We start from the raw sequence: 10,710 nt of genomic DNA on the forward strand, positions 1-10,710 counted from the left end.
AACTAAAAGCTTTACATATTGGAAGGATATTGAGCCTAAATATATATTCATTTGGAGCACTATCAAATATCCCCACACTTGAGCATTGCTTGTCCTCAAGCAATATAGAACTTGAAATAAAATCGCACTAGAATCACTTCTTTATTCTTCACACTTTATACATAAGTGATTATGATACGGCGGTATAAACAATGATAGTAACGATATAACCATGGTTAAAGGTGTGTGTGCCATCCACAGTTGCCTCGGGTTCAGGTCAACGACACTTGCAATCAAATAGCCGATTTACTTTCGGTTTCTAAAGCAAAGTGCACATTTGAAAGGCAGTTTAAAGTCCCACGTGACTATGAAAATTTAGATCCTTAAGGAAATTGGATCTTTATGAAAACATTTGATCTTTTGAAAATTCATTCTAACTTTTACCCTAGGTAAGTTTTTCGGAATAACCCTTCACCGGTGTTTGCAAAATGTTTTTGTGGGTTTCAGAGTTTAAAATTTTAGCTCAAAACTTGAGGTTTTGTGTCACCCACTTTCTAACCTTGTATTAGGAAAGCACACGTTCAGTTTACTTGTCTCGTATATTACCTTTCGGTAAACTACCGTCCGGTTGTAAAGAAAAGCGATGAACAAGCAACTGTTAAGGCAATGTCTCATGACATGCAGATGTTCATGGTACAAAAACATGTCGGATGCAATTACTATCCTTTGTAGGAGCAATAGTAAAGATCACCCTATAATTTTTTGGTCTGGCACAAGGTCTTGTCTTTGACCATGCTATGCAACCACCGTTCTTATGGTTGACACCCGATTTGGTTCAGGTGACCTAATGAATTCTGACGAATTCTCAGAATTTTACGTTCCATGGTAATGAACGCATAGAAAATAGGTTTTCAGAAAACAAATCGGTTTTAATTTTGATCAAAATATTTTCTCGTTCAAGCTCAAGTTTAGATATCATCGAATTCCATGAGTTTGTAATTCTCAATCTTTAAAGTCAATCTCAAGGATTGAGTAATATCAGGCTTAAAAGCTGATTTTTAATCTTTAAGGAGATTATCCTTTCTGGGGGTCTGATTCATTAGTCTTATCAAGCTAATTTGCACGACACCCTCCCCATTTTACGAGATAGATCTTCTCATGGCTAGGATAAGTCTGACCACTTGGCGACCCTGTTTGATGCTGAGATCCGTGGATTTCCTGCTGATTTTAGAGAAAACTTTTCAAGGTTTTTCGTAGACTCTACAACTGGTCTGGACGACAACTTCCTGACCTAAATCAAGAAGCGCGTGTCTTTTTCGGAAGACTTTACTTCCTTTTAATGATGGAATTGATTCATCGTGTAGATCCATCTTTCTTTCAAATATATTACAGTAAATCGGGTAAAACTGATTAGTTTAGTTCAAAACAAAAGTACCTGCAATAATCTTGTACAAATATATGTGATATATGTTAAAGAACTTGGTGCATTCTTCCCACACTTAGCTTTTATTTTATTCTTTTCTTTACCTTTTTATTCTCCTTTATTCCATTTTAAATGAATTCTAACGTTTTGGGTTGTTTCTCAATTTATGTCCTTTCCGAGGTAACAATAATTTCGGCATTAACACCTAGTTTTATTGTTCTTAAATATGTATAAACATGATTTTGAATTCATTTAGTTGAATTTTTTTTTTAAATTTTCATAAAATTTGGCAATTAAACCAAGTGTAAACCCGAGAGAATTTATAACCCTTCCCCACACTTGAGATCTTGCAATGCCCTCATTTGCAAGAAATCAGTAAAAATTTAAATTCATGAGGGTGATTATTGTAGAAAAATGATTAAAAATATCGAGTTTGCAAACATATTATTTTAAATCACATTTGATATTTTACGTCTTGTCGTTAAAATTAGTAACTTTTGCTGAACTTAATGTCAGTCTTTGAAAGTGCGCTGTTTTACCCTGTTTTATACATAAGATAAACTACAAACATATATATATATATATATATATATATATATATATATATATATATATATATATATATATATATATATATATATATATATATATATATATATATATATATATATATATATATATATATATATATATATATATATATATATATATATATATATATATATATATATATATATATATATATATATATATATATATTTTAAAACCTTTATTTATTAAAATAATTTAAATGAATAATTAAAATTTGTCCTTTTAAAGCGAGTTTTTTAAAAGCAAAGATTTTCGGGTTTTTTTTAATTTTTTTGGCATACTTTAGATCAATAATATTAAAATAATGATAATAAAATTTTTCGCCCCACCTTCGGGTAAAGCAATTTCGGTTCTACGACCTAGTCTTTAACTTACGAAGAATTTTAGAAATCATTTTTTTAAACTTAATGAAATAAAGTAAATTTTTTTTTTAAATTCACACAAAACTTAAATTTAAAAGGCATATTAATTTTATACAAAACCTACAAAACAAAAATTCAGAATGGGGGGGGGAGAAAACTAGTTCTTTAGTGTCTGCTAGTGGAAAACACCAATCGGATTCCATTCTCAGAACTACACGAGAATAGAACAACTAACTCTAGACATTATTTTCTTTTTAGAACATTTGAATCTCCCCACACTTAGGTAGCTGTGATGTCAAAATTATGATTAACTTCATCGTCAATTTCTCTTGGACCATAATCAACTTGCATATCTGTGACTTTTGCTTTAAGCCATTGGTCAAATTCTTGTGTAATATCCACAAATTCAACTAGTTTCACCTTTTATTTAGGCGATAGATTGGATACTAACCGATTACACAACTTAAAGTTCCCCTTGATTTTAGCATCGCGAATTCGTTTAATAAGTTTCTTCATTGAACTATTAATAACGGGATTATTTAATTTTGTATCAACAACGAGGTTCTTTGTTATCAAGTCATCATTAGGTGTTACTTCATCTTCCCCACACTTAGGCGTTTTATTATTGTTAAGCACTACCATTGGAGTTGGTAAAACAATATGCTTCTCATCGATCGTTTTTATTGGTTCAACGGTTTTGGTTGGTGGAGATTTAGACTTTCGAATCACAAAGGTGACCGATTTGTCACCATCACTAAGTGTCATTCTACCCTTTCTTACATCAAATAACGCCCCGGTGGATGCTAAGAATGGTCGACCTAAAATTAGAGGAATGTTTGAGTCCTCTTCTATTTCAATGACAATAAATTCGACTAAAAAGGTTAAATTACCTACTTGAACGGGTAGGTTGTCAGCAATTCTAACTGGGTGCTTAATGGTTTGATCAAAGAGTCTAACACTCATTTTCGTTGGACTTAACTTCCCTACTCCTAATCTCTTATATAATGAAAGAGGCATAACACTCACACTCGCACCTAAATCTGCTAGTGCATCATACATGACACAATCACTAAGTAGACAAGGAACAATAAATTCACCCGGATCACCCAACCTGGGTAGAGGTTTCGATGGAACTGTCTTCACCGAGTTTACTTTTACAGTTTTTGTTTCTTGCACTTTCTTATTCTTCTTCTTCTTTCTAGAGGTATCACAAACTTTATTACCTATTACTTGCTCATACTCAACTCCTTTTCTTGGAAACAGGATAGGTGGTCTGTATGGTGCCACCACTTGCTTTACATACTCGGATGGTGGTGGTGGTGTTGTAACTTCTTCATTGTTACTCACATCGAAAACCTTCCCATCTTCTGATGCTGGCTTTTCAGAATTCGTTGATACCATATTAACATTCTCATTCCGAGGATTTACTTCATTATTACTCGGTAGCTTTCCTTGTTCCCTCTCACTCATCATGCTAGCAAGAGTACTTACGTGTTTTTCTAGATTCAAAATGGAAGCTTGTTGAGTTCTTAATGACTGATCAAACCTCTCATTCGTTTGGGTTTGAGATGTAATAAATTGTGTTTGAGATTCCATTAGCTTTGCCATCATTTCTTCTAGATTTGACTTTTTCTCTTCGGTTGGTGGTTTATATAAACCAAGTCTTTGTTGATTGAAAGTGTTATTTTGAGTTGGTTTGGTATTCAGACTTTGTTGGTTATACGAGTTATTATTGGGTCCATTTGGATTGTAAAGAATGTTTTGATTTCGATTGAAGTTTGGCCTTGGTGTGTAGTGACCCGAAAATTTTCGACCAAATTTAAACTTAATCTTTATATGATCCCGACACGATAAGCAAAGTCTGTTAGGTTTAGTCTCAAAAATTTTGAACTGATTCATATATTCATTTGACCTTCGACCAGTTTTGACGATTCACGAACAATTAATTGTAACTTGATATGTGTGTATATATATATAAATAATAATTGGTAATATAATTTTAAATATTGTAAATAGTAATTGTTAGAATTAATTATGTAAAATAATAATAACATATAATAATTATTATCTATATATAAATAAAGTATATAGAATATATAAATAGGGTTTCAAAGTTATTCAGTAAACGAAAGTAATGCTCAATTGTCATTTGATTGATAGTAAACAAGTTAAAAAGAAACTTAGGTGATTTTAAAATAAACGGTTAGCCGAAAATGAGTTTTATAAATTATAGGCTTATTAAAAATGTATTTAGGAACTAATTGTTGAATTATTAAAGCTATTGTTTCTATCAACTTGTCAAATGAGATTGTTATATTATTACTAGTTTTATATATATGTATGTTGTAATTGCCTACATCTTTCATGTACCATATTCATTCACAAAACCAATTTAAACCCACTTGCTATAATTTGGATTATTATTCGATCACCTCTATAAGCCATTTGACTGTCCGATCGATACATATACCCAAAACTTTTTGTGTTTCCACATGATCACCTTTCCACTTGCAATATTAAAAACACCTTTCATTTTCTACTTCATTTACAAGACTATATATAAATCCTTTATATATATCGACATACATATATGGGTAAACATCAACTGAAGCCAAACATTAACCATCAACACAAATCACTATCATATTTAGTTATTTTTATGTAATTCATGGCCGACAAAAAAAAAACAAAAAAACAAAAGGGAGATGATCATATTGATTTTTGACATATGGAAATAATTGATATTTACTTTGTTGACTCTTTGACACAAACATACAAACTCACACTTACATCTATGAATGCATACACGTCATATTACATACATGCATTGAATGTTTTTCTTTTACCTTCTCCCCACCATCACAAACTTACAAGCACAACCATCACCTCTCTTCCTCTCTCTCTAACTATATCTCTTCCTCTTCTATCTTGATAACCGAGAACTAAACATTTACCATCGACCACCATCTATAAACCTGTTTCTGTTACCAACGACCAAACAAAACCAAACCACCACATCCAACATGCAGTCTGTTTATTGTTATGCTTCTTTCCTGTTTATGTCATGGACACCTCCACCAAGAGTCCATCACTACTACAATTCATACCAAATATACGACTCACGTAACTGATTACTGCAGCTGCTGTTGTACTCATCTACTTTCTATTTATGTTCGATAATAGCAGCTCATATCACTATTATTCGTTGCTGTAATTGTTACTGTTTCCGTTACAAACTTAAACAACCATCACCCAAATCACCTACCATCGAGCATGAACAAACCCTGCAGCCTTCAAATCTTATTGCTACTGCCGTATACAAACACCATCACCATTTATACATTTAATTCTAATTTCCTATAAGGCAAAAACTTAATATTCGATTACCATTAAATCATCACACCATCTCATTCTTGCTTCTCTCTTATTTTTCTTCTTCATGAATCAATACCAACCATAAAAAGATCACCTGCAACTATAATTTTTGTAATCATGTTTCGTTGTTACCTGGCTGTCCCTTTTGAATCCTGCTTTCGACCCATAACAAAACCAAAACACAATGATCGAACCTACTGCTGTTGTTACTATTAATTTCCAAAACCTAAAGTACGCACACACAATGATGAACGATGATACTGTTACAGTGATATGGGCGATGTACGATGAAACAAGGAAGGTCAAAGAAGATAACGATGATGATTATGTGGTTACAGCTAGTTTCATGATGAAAAAGATATTGATAATTATGTTCATGATTATGATGAGCTGTTAAAGGAGATGTTGATGCTAAAAGGATATCGATGTTGTTTTAAATCAAAAACCCTTTTATTCTTTTGAGTTTTGTTGACTCCTGCTTGTTTACACCTGGTCACCGAATTTTTTTTATCATGGGCCAATTAATGTTTGAAGTGGGCTGCCGTGATTTAATTTATAACATTGGGCCGTGAGAAGGAAGGATGGGCTGAAATCCCACATATAATTGTTGTTGGGCCGTAATTATAGTTGGGCCGTGGGTTGCTTGATCTGTGACGTGATAAGTTGAAGAAAATACAATGAAAATGATAAACAGTCTAGTACTCGATAAATAAATAATCGTGTGAATTGTTACATGAAATAATTAACCGTTCAATGGTATGGAGGGTGTTTGTTGAATGAGACGTCATGGGTTCGAAACTGGGCAGTGGCATTTATTTTTTTTAAAGCCTATTCTTGTGAGGTAGTAATTTTATTATCTTTATTATTATTATTCCATTATCATTGGTATTATTATCATTGGTATTATTATTATTATTATTATTATTATTATTATTATTATTATTATTATTATTATTATTATTATTATTATTATTATTATTATTATTATTATTATTATTATTATTATTATTATGATTATGAACCTGTGAATAACATTTATATTATAAAATTTAATAATAAAAGTTGTTATGGTAAAATTATGGAAAATAAATATAAAATTATATGAATACATGTGTAATTATGAATATGACTATGAAATTAAGCTATAGGAACTGGAGTTATAAGTTTAGAAATTAAACACGAAGTTTATGGAAAATCTGATTATTATTATTATTATTATTAACACTGTTATTAGTATCGTTATAATTAAAATTATCATTTTTATTAAAACTATAATTTTATTAAAATTTAATATTTTAATTAAGATTATTATCCTTAATGCAATTATTATTATCATTATTATTATTACCATTATTATCATTCTTATCAGTATCAGTAGTAATACAAATAGATATTTTTTATATAAAAATACATTACAATAATAGTAATATTACATATCACTATATTTTTATTATTAAAAGGATATTAATTAAACTATATATCAATTAATATGTATTGTTATCATAAATAAACCCTAATAGAATAAACTTCTTAAATAAGTATTTACTATATTAACATTAATAAATGTATCATGAAAATAAATATTAACTACTTAAAATATATAGGATAAATATAAGTTATTTAATTATTAATATAACATATAAATTATTAATATAAGAAGTATATTAATAATAATAAACTTGTTAATTTTTAAGTATGTGTGTTAATATATATATACCTGATATAGGTTCGTGAATCCGACGCCAACCCTACACTTGTTTAATGTCGTCATATGTATTTTTACTACAAAATACAGTATGGTGAGTTTCATTTACTCCCTTTTTATATATATTTTTAGGACTGAGAATACATGCGCTGCTTTTATAAATGTTTTACGAAATAGACACAAGTACTTAAAACTACATTATATGGTTGGATTATTAAACCGAATATCGCCCCTTCAAGTCTGGTAACCTAAGAATTTAGGGAAATGGCCCCTGATTGATGCGAATCCTAAAGGTAGATCTATGGATCTTGACAAGTCTCATTCGGGGTACGAATTCTTTAGTACTTTGAGATTATTATACAGACGAGAGGCTCTGTTTTGGGGATATTCTATGCATTAAGTTAACGTCGGTTACCCGGTGTTCGATCCATATGAATGATATTTTTGTCTCTATGCATGGGACGTATATTTATGAGAAATAAAAATCTTGTGGTCTATTAAAATGATGAAAATGAATGATTTTGATAAACTAATGAACTCACCAACCTTTTGGTTGACACTTGAAAGCATGTTTATTCTCAGGTATGAAAGAAATCTTCCGCTGTGCATTTGCTCATTTTAGAGATATTAAGTGGAGTCATTCATGACATATTTCAAAAAAACGTTGCATTCGAGTCATTGGGTTCATCAAGATTAGTATTAAGTCAATTATAGTTGGATATATTATGAAATGGTGTGCATGCTGTCAATTTTCGATGTAATGAAAGTTTGCCTTTTCAAAAACGAATGCAATGTTTGTAAAATGTATCATATAGAGGTCAAGTACCTCGCGATGTAATCAACTATTGAGAATCATTTGTAATCGATATGGACTTTGTCCAGATGGATTAGGACGGGTCCCTTCATGGCGGTTGATAATTATTTTGATAATTATTTCCCGGCCTTTAGTTCATGTAGGAAACATTCTCTCGTTGTTCCATGGTTTGTTCAAATATGACAATCTTTCATCAAGTGTGGTCCACCGCATTGCTCACAACTGATTCGTATCGCGTGAATATCTTTATTCATCTTTTCCATTTGTCTCTCGAAAGCATCTATTTTTGCGGAAACGGAATCAAAGTCATGGCTAGAATCGGCTCTAGCCGCTTTAGATGAACGAAAGATATCTTTTTCCTGGTGCCACTCATGCAAGTGGGAGGCTGTGTTATCAATTATCTTGTGAGCTTAGGTTGCGGTTTTCTTCATAATGGAATCACCAGCTGCTGTGTCGATGTCTTTTCGTGTAGCAACGTCGACACCTTGGTAGAATATTTGTACTATTTGATAAGTGTCTAAACCGTGCTGAGGACATCCTCTCAACAACTTTTCGAATCTTGTCCATGCCTCATATAATGTTTCATTTGGCTTTTGCGCGAAAGTAAAAATTTCTCCTTGAAGTCTTACGGCTTTAGATACCGGAAAGAATCTTTTAAGAAATTTCTCAACTAAAATATCCCATGTGTCAATCGCTCCTTCAGGTAACGATTCTAACCAATCTTTGGCTTCTCCCTTTAAAGTCCAAGGAAATAACATGAGATAGATCAGTTCATTCTCAACTTCTCTGATTTTGAATAGAGTACAGATCCTATTAAAGGTTCGAAGATGTTCGTTTAGATCTTCTTTCGGCGTACCACTATATTGGCACTGATTAGTTACTGTGATGACCCGGAAATTTCTGACCAAATTTAAACTTAATCTTTGTATGATTAACATTTTCGACACGATAAGCAAAGTCTGTAAAACTGAATCTCAAAATTTTTGAACTACTTTTATATATTTAAATACCCTTCGGTTATTTTCGACGATTCGAGAACAATTATATGTAAATAGATACATATATACTATAACATGAAAAGGTAACAATGTATTAATTGTTTGATACCGTACATTAAACTTATTGGTTTAAATATCTATTTGAATGTATATGATAAGTTGAAATATTTATTATTAAAATTTATTTATAAATAACTTCCAATGTGTATTTAAAAACTGATTTATGTATATTAAAAAGATATATACATATATATAATAAACGATAGTAACATTCGTTTATTGATTCAATTGATATTTAGATAAGTTAACTAAAGCGTTTAAGATGAACCAGTTAAACACTAATTTGTTACAGTGTTTTCAAATTGCCACATTACTCAAAATGCTACAGTGTTTTCGAAAATCACTATTTGCTACAGTGAATTGCTACAGTAAAATTTGCTACAGTAAAACGCTATTATAAAAATGTATTTTAACAAATAGCGAGACGATGATTTATAGAAGTAAATGACCAAAACACTCGAAAGTTTAAGATACACTTTGAGTGATATAATTAAGGGATAATTTAAGGCTATTGATAAGGCTAAAAAGGAACATATATTTCATAGCATTATCCCCCAAGAAAGACAGGATTTTAGTTGTAATTGTTCCATATTCAAGTAATATTCGTTTATATTTAATAAGTGCGAAGACAAAAGGCGAAAACGAAGAATTGAAAACGGAAAGGTCCAAAATGCTCAAATGTACAAGATACAATTAAAAAGGTTCAAATTATTGATGAAGAACGTCTAAAAAATGACAAGAGTACAAGTTGCGGAACGCAAAGTACACGATATAAAATAGTACGCAAGGACGTCTGAAAATCCGAAACCGGGACCCGAGTCAAGAAGAAACGCCCGACGCAACGGACCAAAAATATCTAGTCTACTATGCACAAGAATAAAATATAATATATAAATAATTATATTAATTATTTATATATTTATATTTATTTTATATTATGTCGACAAGCTAGGAGCCAAAACAATGTGAGCTGTCCCTGGTCCTCATGCGAGTCGCATGGCCAGAAGGCCATTTCCATGCGAGTCGCATGACTCCAGATTTCAGGCCACATCTATAAATTTCAGTGTTTTCGCTCGATTTAAATCACACACATACACAAATATATATATATATACTCCGTAATATTATTTATTATTTATTATTATTATTATTATTATTATTATTATTATTATTATTATTATTATTATTATTATTATTATTATTAATAAGATTATTATTAATCTTATTATTTTTTATTATTATTAGTGTTATTATTTTTGCGATACAAAAATAATAATGTACAAAAAATATTACGACGGAGTGCTGTCCAAGTAATTTTCAAAATGAGTTTTCGAGCAAGCTAGAGCTAAGGAAATTATGGGTTATTGCCAAGGAGGTTATGGGTAATGTTCGGGGGTATTTTT

The 10,710-nt window shown here is 30.8% G+C and overlaps 1 non-coding gene across 1 annotated transcript; it reads left to right on the forward strand.

Moving 5' to 3' along the window:
- Nucleotides 1-8,768: 8,768 nt before the first annotated feature.
- LOC139851008 (small nucleolar RNA R71) lies at nt 8,769-8,875 on the forward strand. The gene has a single exon (XR_011760375.1). It is a non-coding gene; the product is annotated as a small nucleolar RNA R71 (small nucleolar RNA).
- The last annotated feature ends 1,835 nt before the right edge of the window (nt 8,876-10,710 follow it).

Source organism: Rutidosis leptorrhynchoides, chromosome 5 (genome assembly GCF_046630445.1).
Source record: "Rutidosis leptorrhynchoides isolate AG116_Rl617_1_P2 chromosome 5, CSIRO_AGI_Rlap_v1, whole genome shotgun sequence".
Classification (NCBI taxonomy): Eukaryota; Viridiplantae; Streptophyta; class Magnoliopsida; order Asterales; family Asteraceae; genus Rutidosis; species Rutidosis leptorrhynchoides.